The sequence below is a fragment of the Anser anser genome, assembly GCF_964211835.1.
Source record: "Anser anser genome assembly, chromosome: Z".
In the NCBI taxonomy this organism is placed as follows: Eukaryota; Metazoa; Chordata; class Aves; order Anseriformes; family Anatidae; genus Anser; species Anser anser.
Genome location: NC_139723.1, coordinates 29338089 through 29349792, shown reverse-complemented (window position 1 = coordinate 29349792; position 11704 = coordinate 29338089). Strand labels below are relative to the sequence as shown.

General features: G+C 41.8%; 1 long non-coding RNA gene across 1 annotated transcript; it reads left to right on the top strand.

Annotated features, from left to right (window-relative positions):
• Positions 1–1675: 1675 nt before the first annotated feature.
• Positions 1676–3732, top strand: LOC310889012. Its single transcript, XR_014576321.1, has 3 exons — positions 1676–1889; positions 2046–2212; positions 2866–3732. It is a non-coding gene; the product is annotated as an uncharacterized lncRNA (long non-coding RNA).
• The last annotated feature ends 7972 nt before the right edge of the window (positions 3733–11704 follow it).

Sequence of the window (11704 nt, the reverse complement as noted above, 5' to 3'; positions counted from 1 at the left end):
CTTTGGTAAACATAAACAAAAATGTTTATGGTTTGTTCATGCATGTGGAAGTAAGTACAGGAATTTAATTATTATTATTTTTTTTCACAGCTTTTGGTAACTGAGTGAAAATTGGCTAAAGCTACTCCTGTTTGTTTTTTCTTTGTTTGTTTGTTTATTATTATTATTTTTTAAGATGATAGCAGTTCTAGCAATCTGATTTCAGTCTATGTACAGTAATAATCCCACTGCAAATCCACAGTATAGGTTTGCACTTGCAAACTAGATCCTGCAATACTTTAAGGTGGGTCAGACAATAATAGCTATCTGAGCTCTTTTTCATGTTCCCTTTTGATATTAGCTGGGATAGATTCAGGGGTTTGCATCTGAATTTTCTGGTACTTTTGTAAGAGGCTGTGCTGTACCCCAACTGCTGGCTCACCCACATTCTTGTGAGGTCGTGCGAATGGTCTGGCTGTGAGTTGCTGCTGCTGAAGGGGAACACACTGCCTTTCCTTCCACAACTGCTCTTGGTAGGTGACAGATAAGCTGAGAGTGACATATGTCATCTAACTTTGACACTAACCAGCTGAGAGTGACATATGTCATCTAACTTTGGCAGTAACCATGAGTCAGAGTATCCAGTAGGGCACAGGCACAGCACAGTGTCAGTTTGTTCCTGTGGCTTACAGAGAAGACCTGCCTTGAAGGCTGCAAGGTTGTTGACAGAGCAAGATCTGCACTACCATCACTGAACTGTGTAGATACGTCCTACACTTTCTGTATATATTGCACATGTTTATTGTTTTATTCCTGGAGTTATATGTAATACAAAACCAAATAAATGTGCTTAGCTCCTCCCAGAGCACAACAACATGGCATTGCTTAGATAAACTGATGTCTTGCACATATAGTGTGAATCAGGAAGGCTATATAAAGGCCTGACCTGTATATGCATGAAAATGCCCCAGTGAAAGCAAAGTGCTCAGGCAACTCAGGCTTGATCATTTGTCTGTTGCAGCCCTTTTATTGGTAACATAGCTCTGTATGTCTGCCAGATGTGCACTGTCATCAACACCTTTGTCCCTTTAGTCCTTATGATCATTAGAAAAGCCCCATGAGGCCCCAGTCATGCTTAAGGTCCCACAGTACTCAGCGCTCTATCAGTGGCTAGCAGTTAAGGGCCTCTGTCCTGAAGCATAGTGGGGTACAAACATGTGCCATGTCAAGCCTCATCAGCACAGCAGAACTGAAGACATTCACGTGTCTATGTGAGAAAACATTGACTGGCCACAGTCACTCTGCTGTGCTTCTTACTCTTCTTTTTTTGCCTGCTCAATTTTAACTTGTTTTATAGGTGCAACTGGGTTCTCAAGCAGGATTGAATTTCCATGCCTGAAATGTTTTGTAATACATTCATACTTAAATAATATATCTTCTAACTAATGTTGTTATAAAAAACATTTAGATGTCTTAACAGAAACGTGTGAAGTTGCTTGCTTTATTGGCACTGGTTTTCCACACAATAACATCCATCTGCACTTAAAGAGATAAGGCTTGGCTGAACACAGAAGTATTCCTCTTTATAAATTCTTTCTCTCTTTCCAGGAATTAAGGGTTACTGTTTGCCCTGCCTCTTATCTTGTCTCCGTGGCCTAGATAACTTGTTGGAATGTGAGAATTTAGTAAAAGCTAACTTTTTACCTCTGCTTCACTCAGTTTAAGACTGTTTCTATGGCAGCAAGAGATGAATTTTTTGAAGAAAAGTATTTTGTTGTAGAGTTTTTCTTGTAGATCTAATATTGTTGCCTTCAAGAAAAGAAAAACATACCTTTTTGAGCCTTTCTTTCCTGTAAGTCTATCAATTTATGTGTATTTACTGTCTGACTGGATATTCACTTGTGCACAAGGTAAGTGAGATCAGACAAGTCAAGCAACTTGTCCTTATATTCCCAAATGAAATGTTATCTTTTGCTATACACCAGGCTTATTTCATATCAGGATATATCTTTGAGCAGAAATCATATACACATGTACAAAAAATGCAGAAATTTACTTTCTTTCAGATTTGTCAGGGGAGGGGAGGATGTCTTCCATGATCTCTGATGAGCCATGTTCAGCAGCATTGAACAGAGCAGCATGCAAGTCACAGTAATTTCCTTGTCACTACAGTTCTCCATGTTCTGTATGAGTCAATGTTGATACAGAACAGAAAATGGATCCAGTCTGTTTCGTAAGTACAGCTCTGCACTGAATAACAGGATTTTCTGCTCATGGCTTATATTGGTTTGAGTAGCTGTAGTATTCACAGCACTATCTATAACTCAATGATAAAATCTGTAACACTACACCCATGAATGACTGCTGTTCAAATATCAGGGCCTCCTCAGACTGGGCCAGTGATGTCAATTAATAATTTTATACCCACCTGACAGATTCTGAAACTGAAGGAGGGAGTGACTAGCTCACCTAAAATCACACAAGTTAGAAGCTACCCACGAGCTTTTATACACAAAACATACATAATATTATGCAATATATATTAAAAACTCGTGGGTTGTTTCTAACTTGCTGTGTGATTCACAGCTGTATGAATCCCTCCTTCAGTTTCTGAATATATAAATAATAAGAGCATTAGTGTTTATATTTTAATAGCTTTTCCTTTTTTTTTTTTTCTTTTTTTTTTTTTTTTTTCCCCTCATTCTGCTCTCTTGTCCCTTCCTGGTTAGCAGCAGACACACACATGGCAGCTGCCATGTTTTGGAGGTTGCTTTCTTCAGCCCAGTCAACTATGACATTGTGGGCAGTTTCCTAGGTGCATTTCCAAAAATGTTCTGTAAGTTGTACTTGAAACTTCTAGTAACTTTAGATTTGATCTGTGAATAGGGTGACGAAGATGATGAAGAGCCTAGAGGGAAAGACATATGAGGAGCAGCTGAGGTCACTGGGCCTGTTCAGCCTGGAGAAGAGGAGGCTGAGGGGGGACCTCATCGTCTACAACTTCCTCGTGAGGGGGAGTGGAGAGGCAGGTGACCCATTCTCCGTTATCACCAGTGATAGGACCCGTGGGAACGGTGTTAAGCTGAGGCGGGGGAAGTTTAGGCGGGACATCAGGAAGAGGTTCTTCGCCGAGAGGGTGGTTGCACACTGGAGCAGGCTCCCCCACTGCACCAAGCCTGTCTGAATTTAAGAAGTGTTTGGACTGTGCACTTAGTCACATGGTCTAAACTTTTGGGCAGACCTGTGCGGTGCCAGGAGTTGGACTTGATGATTCTTATGGGTTCCTTCCAACTCGGGATATTCTATGATTCTATGATTCCATGAGTTGAGTAAAACTTTTCAAATCTGTAATCCAATCAAAAGCCAGTGGTCCCTGGCAGTTTTGTGTAGCTAATATTTTATTTTGAGATATATAACAATATAACAAGAAAGCCAATGAAGCTAGCAGAGTGATCTGGTGCTCTTTCTTCCTGCAGGAATTTTACCAAAAATGTAGTCAGATCAAGGGAGATTTAATTATTTAGGTTTAGATTTCAGGTGGGACATATCCAATGTAAAATATGAATGCAAGAATAAATTGCTTGCTGGAAACCAAAGGCTGCTGGAGTCAGGCATATACATTTATTTATCATGCAGACAAATATTTACTTCTAACTTATTTATACACTTCTTCCCTTCTAGTGATATGGAAGCAGTTTTGTGGTCAGTGGGATCTGCTGGAAGTCCTTTCCTAATTCAAGTATTAGATATTGTAGGTGGGGCATGCAGTCCTGTGCGTAATCTACTCCATCTGTTACAAGACTGAAATGAACATTTGGTACACATGCCTGCCAAATGAACTGCTGCAGGCTGCCAAAGTGTAACATGTTAAAAGGGAGAGAAGGTTGAATTTCCTGATTCTCTGATGTCTGAGAATGTGGCAATTGGAAAATTATTTCTAGTGCAGCATAGAGTGGAAGAATACCAAATTATTTATGTTCCCTCCTCTCTGGAGTTTCCAGCCATCTTCCCACCTTACACCCGTGTCCACAGTTGTGTCTCTCAGCAGTGAGCGGAGGTTTACTGCCACCAGGCATTACTCAGTCCCTCCCTGAGGTGTACAATCAGGCATCCTGTTTTTCCCTTGGAATCTCCTTGCTTTCCATTTCAAAAATATCACTTCTCTGCTAGCATTCATGTCTGCCAGCAGAGCTGTGGTTTTTGTTGTTGTTGTTTTTTAGTCTAGGAACCAGACCAATGACAAGATGCTGAGTACATTATGCATCCAGCTTGTGTTTCATTAAAGCTACGGAGACTTGAAAGACTTCTCTTGGGGGAGCTAGAGACCCCATTAAGACAGGAAGCGTGCCCACAGTGACAGAAGAACACGTGTCTGCTTTTCCTCTATTTCCTTCTGGTTAATGTAAGAATAGCTTTGAGGTAGGCTGGGGCAAATGGCACTTGCACAACTGTGTGCTGCTGGTATGTTGCCAAGCTGTGTTCCTCGGGCTCACTGTGGAGCCCTGTTGTTCCGTTGTTGGTGCAGCTTGTGTTTTCTCTGTGGATGAGTTAGTCCTTGGTCAGTGGAGGAGCAAGGGGATGGCGGTAGGGTTTTGGAAGATAGCTTGGCCTCAACTTGCTCCTGTTGCAGAAAAAGGAAAGTCACTTGCAGTGCACAAAAGTGTCCCTGCTTCCCCCCAACAATCAGGAGGGGGCAGTGGAAGCCTGTCAGCTGCTGCATTGTCATTGCCTGCATAGGCACTGTGTGGAACTGACAGCGTAAGCTAAAACTGAACACAGGTAGACCCAAACACCCATATTCCCATGGTTTGTGGAAAAGAGGTGTAAAACCTGAGTGACAACCTGCATCCACTCTGTTGGGGGAGATGCACCTAATGAACGTGTGTACGGTGTGAGGAACATTGGGAAATGAGAATATCTGGTATTTGGAATACTTTGCTATTTGATTCCCTGAGGACCTGTGGACCTGTGAACAGAGGACATATGGTAATGGATGTAGGTGCAAAAGGACAAAACACACTGATGTCAGCAAAACAGAAACAAGAAGCGAGTGGGTGTACAATGAAATCTGCAGCAGCCAGATCATCTCTCTCTTTCCTGCTCTCCCCTCATCTTCCATGAATAAAAGATAAGACTGTCAAGGGTACTGTCTAGACTGTGTATTGAAGAAAATTCTGCAGAAACAATGGGACCACAAAACAGACTGAACAGGAACTTGAAGGTTTTAACAGGTTTTAAATTTTGGTTTCTCTTTTGGGAATGTTTGCTTTTGGGACATTCTGCTTGAATAGGTAATTCTTGGTTTTATTGAAAGCGTTGAGGTTTCCCTTTGCCTGTGCAAACAAAGCTGAAAGCTCTGATTTAGACAGAGCTATTGTGTGCCTTAATTTGATTGAACAAACACAATCAGTTATAATGAAAACAAAGTATTTCTATTCTGTACTGCAGGCGGGTGTTGCACTTCTCAGGGATGGATTACAAGGTTGACAGGATCTGCTCTAGCACAGTTTGATATTGTCTTGCTCTTTACTGCTTCTCATAGGGATTCTTGTTGAAAAAACATGTATTACAAAACAGAGAAAGTAATGATGCATAAAATAACAGAGCAGAATGGTGTCTGACCCAGAATTCCTTCTAAATGGGCAGTGGGGTCATATCTTTGTAGGTGATTCAGTATAAATTAAATTTTAGGTAACTGTTCTCTCCCTGACTACTCGGTTTTGTGCTTGGCTGCTTGCACAGTTTCCTCTGGGTCCTGTCTTCTTATTGCTTCAGGAGGGAAGACGCACCATGGAAAAACCATGTGGGTGCTGCATTCCACCAATTCCTGGCTGCTTGGAAAGCTTTGCAGTGGCCACTGAAACTCGGTGTAACTTATGGTCAATGGTAATGCTGATTTGCCTCAGGCTAGGAACTCGTATGGCTCCAAGGGTAAGGGGCACCCTTCTAACTCAGGTCCTGTGACACGTAGAAAATGCCTAAACCCAAAGATCTAGAGATAACAGTAGCCAAGCGAGGATGTAGGTATTTATCTTCAGTATCCAGCAATGAGTCCAACTTTTATGCCTGAGCCAAGAAATTAAGGCTGTGGTGTTGTTAGCACTTCCTCTTATCATAGCTTGGTGCACGTGTGAAAGAAAGAGGAATTGCTTGGTGCACGTGTGAAAGAAAGTGGATGACACATACAGCTGTCTCGCATAAGGACCCAACAGCAAATATGACAGCTAAATCAAAGGAGGAATTTTACCAGATGATAAAATGTGGTATTATTCACATAAGTTCAGACACTAGCTGAAGGCATGTTTACTTTCATAAAACCAAACAAAGTAAGAACTTGCCTAATCCCAAAGTTATAGCAAAAGCCAGCAACACAGACTTACAGGAACAGTGTGAGAGTTTGTCTACATTTCAGATTGTACAAGTATTTTCAGCTCAAGCACAAGTATCACTTCACTTATTCCATAGTCTCAACTCTTACAAGGTTTCCTGAGGACTCCAAGGGGATTCAGTGGGATCTAACCATCTGGACAGGTTCCTGGACCTAGAAGCCAAATTTTGCACATTGAAGTAACAGCAATTGCCTCAGCAGCCATGTGGCGTGAAACAGACCCTTCAGAATATACCATCTCAGGACAAGAATGATTACTACTGCAGCAAGCAGTGGTGCAGCATTCTGCAGCACATCACAAAAAGGGAGGGAAAAAAGACTTTAAAGTGAAGTGAGTCCACTTTAAGCTGAAATAAATTAGTTGTGTTAGAGATTACCTATTTAGACAAACAGCTTGGTTGAACAAGATGGAAGAAAAGAAGAGACAACTTTTCAAATGGAAAGACTTCTTCAGTTGCATCTCCCAGAAAAACTGAAGCCATACACAGACTCCTTTGCAGCTGACTACTATAAATAAGCAGATCTCTCATTTCTCTTGGTGGAATGTATATGCCGAGGTGTGCAGTGGTATATATTTCCTGAGTTCAGAAGGCATTGAGAAGAGTGACAAGTAAAGAACCCAAGGTCATGACCACTGCAAAGCAGTAGTTTGATCTTTAAAGCACTGAGTAATCTCAGAAGAGCTAATTGCAGAAAGAAAAAGGGAAATGAGTGAAAGAAAGCCAGTGTCATTGTGGATGCAAACACTTTCACAAACACCTTGGTGTGGAAATCCCTAGAGACAGCAGCAGATCTTAAACCACTGGGAGCCACTGACTGGCTGAGAGGAAGGCTCACCCAGTCAGCACTTGTTGTTCAATACAGTTAGCTTCCTGCAGCTCACTCCCTTTCCCCCAGGACGATGAGCTCACAGCACATACTCTTCCCCCTGGCTGCATGCCATGTGTTGAAGTGGATTTGGAATGTGATCTGCATTAGCAATAAACTCATGCTATACAGAGGCAACTCTTAGTATATTGCTTTTGCTCGAGTGCCCCTCACATAATTATGATTTAATTGTGTTACAGTCATTCAGGCTAACCTATAGCAGCATTACCTCATCCTTCTCTGTGGGCAGATTTTACTCAGACTGTTTAGTAAATGTCTCACCAACAGGCCAAGGTAGGAGCCTTCTTGTGTTTGTTTACAAATCTAATATTCCTGCCTGACAGTGTAACAGTACACATGGTTCTCAGAAGGTCACACCAGCCTTTTTGCCCTGTAATTTGTGTAATTCTACCTGCTTCCATCCCAAGCAACACTGATGCATACGTATTTCCCTCACAGCCAACCACTTCAGAATGTCCCAAATCTGCAGTTTTTTCCTTCCCTGAGGGTGAATACCTTCTCTGTTCACTGAATGGTGTTGCAGGTACTATAGGTAAAATGCAGACTAAAGAGCAAAGAAACAATGAAAACGAAGAAAAATGCAGAGTGAGTTCACTCATTATTGCTTAACAGAACTCTTTGCACTGTGTAAAAAGCTGCAGGTGTGATCTTCCTGATGCCAGAGTGTGAGCTGTTCTGATGCTTCAGTGGCCCGCAAACAAGAACACGGTCTTATTCCTGTGTCAAAGCTTTGTCTGCAACAAGGATTCTAGAGGGTCTCAGGGGAACAGAAGCACATCAAAACACGTTTTAAGAGCAGCAATGCCTCCAAGCACCACCAATTTTGAGATAAGCACTAATCACTGCTTGTTACATGTATAAAAGGGTCAGAGACAGATCCTATTTGTGGCCATAATTAGAGTTGTACAGGTACACAAATATGCCTGCAGATGTTGACTCTCCACTAGGAAAGCTGTTGGCAAGGGTGGGATTGTTGAAAGTAGGCAGTGAGATGCACTGTGTGCACAGACTGCTGCTGCCAACTTTGTGGAGTATGCCTCAGTATGCTGAGTGATGCTTAAAATGCCTTCTGATCAATATTACGGTGGTAATGGAGAGGCATATTTGGCCACATCTTTAAATGTGTATGAAATAAACTTCTGTATAGCCAGTGAGAACAAATGAGTAATGCAAATGTAGATTAGAGACTTTGAATACTGCTTTGTTGAAGCAATAGCCTGTGACAACCCAGGCTGCATCAGCAAAACCGCAAATGGCAAGGTAAAAACCACCGATTTTATATTTGCTGCAGTGGTAAGTAATAGGAGGAATCTTCCTATATTCTCTTCACAACATTAATTTATATCCCAGAGTGAATTTTGTCCTCTGCTATTCTGATAACCTAAGCAATGATCCCCAAGCAAGGTCATCTTACACAACTATGGTTTTACCATGAGCAGTATGATTCAAGGACAACTGGTGTATGTCATCACACCATCTCCTGCTCAACTCCCAGCACAAAGGTGAACTGCAAAACAGAAAAAAAAAAGGTAGACCAGGAAGAGATGTAACGTTATTTGCTATGGCTCAGTAAGAGGTTAAGAATTTTTCAGATGTTATTGCAAAATTAGAGAAGATTGTCTCTCAATAATGCTTGATAGATTTTGATGACTGGGAGAAATGCTCCAAAAATGGAGGAAAGCAAATATTACTCATATCTTCAAGGGGTACAAGAAGGAGGACCCAAGGAACTACAGACTTGTCTCTTTGATCCCTGTAAAGGTGATGGAACAGCTAATCCTGGAAACAATTTACATGTGCATAAACAGCAGAAGAATCATCAGAAGTAGTCAGCATGTATCCATGAAGGGGAAGTCATGCTTGACCAAGCTGATAAACTTCTATGATGAAATGACCAGCCTGGTAGAAGAGGGAAGGGCAGTGGATATTGTCCACTTGAACCTCAGTAAGGCCTTTGACACATTTCGCCATAAAATTCTCATAGAAAAGATGTTGGGTGGATGGGCAGTGAGTGAGGTGGGTCAAAAACTGGCCAAATGGCTGGGTCCAGAGGTGATCAGTAGTGCAAAATCTAGTCAGAGGCCCGTAACTAGTGGTGCACTCCAGTGGTTCAGTACTGGATCCAGTCCTGTTTCACATCTTCTTTAATGAGCTGGATGATGAAGCAGTGTGCCCTCAGCATGCTTGCAGATGAAACAAAACTGGGGGGTAGTGGTGGATACACCAGAATGTTGCGCTGCCATCCAGAGGGACCTCAACACCTCAACAGGCTGGGTCAATAAGAACCTCCTGCACCTGGAGATGAACGTTCCCAGGAACCAGGACATGCTGGGGCCACCCAGTTGGAAAGTAGTTTGTCAGAAAAGGCCCTGGGGGTCCTGGTGGGCACCAAGTTGAACATCAGACAGAAATCTGCCCTTGCCACTAACAGTGCCTAGGGCTGCATTAGGCAAAGCATTGCCAGCAGGTCACGGGAGGTGATCCTTCCTCTCTACTCAGCACTAGTGAGGTCACACCTGGAGTACTGGGTCTGGATCCAGGCCCTCCAGTACACGAGAGACAAGAACATGCTAGAGAGAGTTCTGCAAAAGGCTAACAAGATCATGAAGAGACACAAACAACTCTCCTATGAGGAATGGCTGAGGTGAAGGGGGGAATATCATCATGTATATAAACACCTGAAGGGAAGGTGCAAAGAGGACAGGGCCAGGCTCCTTTCAGTGGTGCCCAGTGACAGGACAAGAGGCAATGGGCACAGACTGGAATACAGGAGGCTCCCCCTGAACACCAGGAGACATTTCTTTACTGTGTGGGTGCCAGAGCATGGGCACAGATTGTCCAGAGAGGCTGTGGAGTCTCCTTGGAGATCTCCAAAAACTGCCTGGACATGGTCTTGGGCAACCTGCTCTGGGTGGCTCAGCTTGAGTAGGGGTTGGACCAGACGGCCTCCAGAGGTCCCTGCCAACCTCAACCAATCTGTCATTCTGTGATTCTGTGAAGGAAAGCACAAATTTTAGGAAATTCCATCAAAGGAAAGTTCCAAATACTTTATTTTTTTAAAACATTTTTTTCCCCATTTTTCTTTCTTTATTTTTTTTTTTCTCAAATTCGTTGTATCTCTTCATACATTATAAAATGTATCTGGAGACAAAACACTGTTTGTCCTCAATCAGTTAACACTTAATGGGGAAAAATAAGATACTTTTTTTTTTTTTCTAATTCATTAAAAACTATCAGAAGTAGTTCTTAGGTTTTGTTTCAAGGCCTCAGGAGGTGAGCAGAGAATATACTACTATGAAGGGGACTTAAACTTACTTTTTTTTTTTTTAAGTTTAACTAGAAAAGTGGCTTCCACCAGTCTCAATGAGAGAAATGTTGTCTTCTTGATAGTGAGGACAAATTTTCAGAAGTCAGTTAACATTTTGACATATCAACTTAAGTGGCTGTAATAAGCCAAGGGCTTTGCTTTGAGTTTCAGGAGCACACAAGACACTTGTTCAATAAATGCAATAAGCATGAGTCTTTGATTTCAGGAGATGTTGCATACAGCCACAAACTGACAAGATGCTTTTCTTCCTGTGTTGGCTTTTTAATTTATTACCTTTTTGTTTCAGAATCCCCAGTCCTTTCTTTTTGTTCTCCCCATCACTCTATTTTTGTTACTTAACTTGCTACCAGAAAAGGTAGTCATAACAAGAGAATGAATAACAGAGAACTATCCACAGTTAAGCTTGTCTTTTAATTTCTTATTAGTATTAGATAAAATAGCAATATACTTGCAGACTGCAGTGGAACTGAATCTTATTATTTGATTTATTCTTTGTCATTTGGCAGTACATGTAAGACCCAAGCAGTGCTGAAACCTAAGCATACAGGACAGTAAATAAAACCAGAGCATGTCAGGAACATCCTTCAGGATCTAAAAATCAAATTAAATCTAGTCACATCAAGTATGTCCAAGTGGAAATGGGAAGAATAGGAAAAGGAACGAGGGGAAGTCTTAATAGAAGGAATGTTTTAATAGATATTTGAGAGATGCACAGCACTAGAAATTTTGTATTTGGAACAGCCAGATCTGAGAAGGCCATTACTTGTAGACCATGCTTAAGATCATCAAGGTGCAGGCCGAAGTGATATGATCAGGAACAGAGAAACCTGTTGCTCCAGATACTTTTATGTAGGAATGGGAACAGGGAGGAGAGCCAAATGTAAAATAACATGTTTGCATTAACTGCAAGGATCTAGGGTGTAGAAAGTCACCTTGATGCTGTAGATGACAATGATGACTTCTTATGATGCTTCTTTAGGAACAAGAACGAGGAACCAAAGTGGCACAAGTATAGTGAGACAGTGCAGAAGTGATGCCAAACAGGCACTGAATCACTTGGGAAAGAACCAATAGTGCAGAGGGGTAATCATTGAAAAAATGTGGTAAACAGTCTGCCAGTA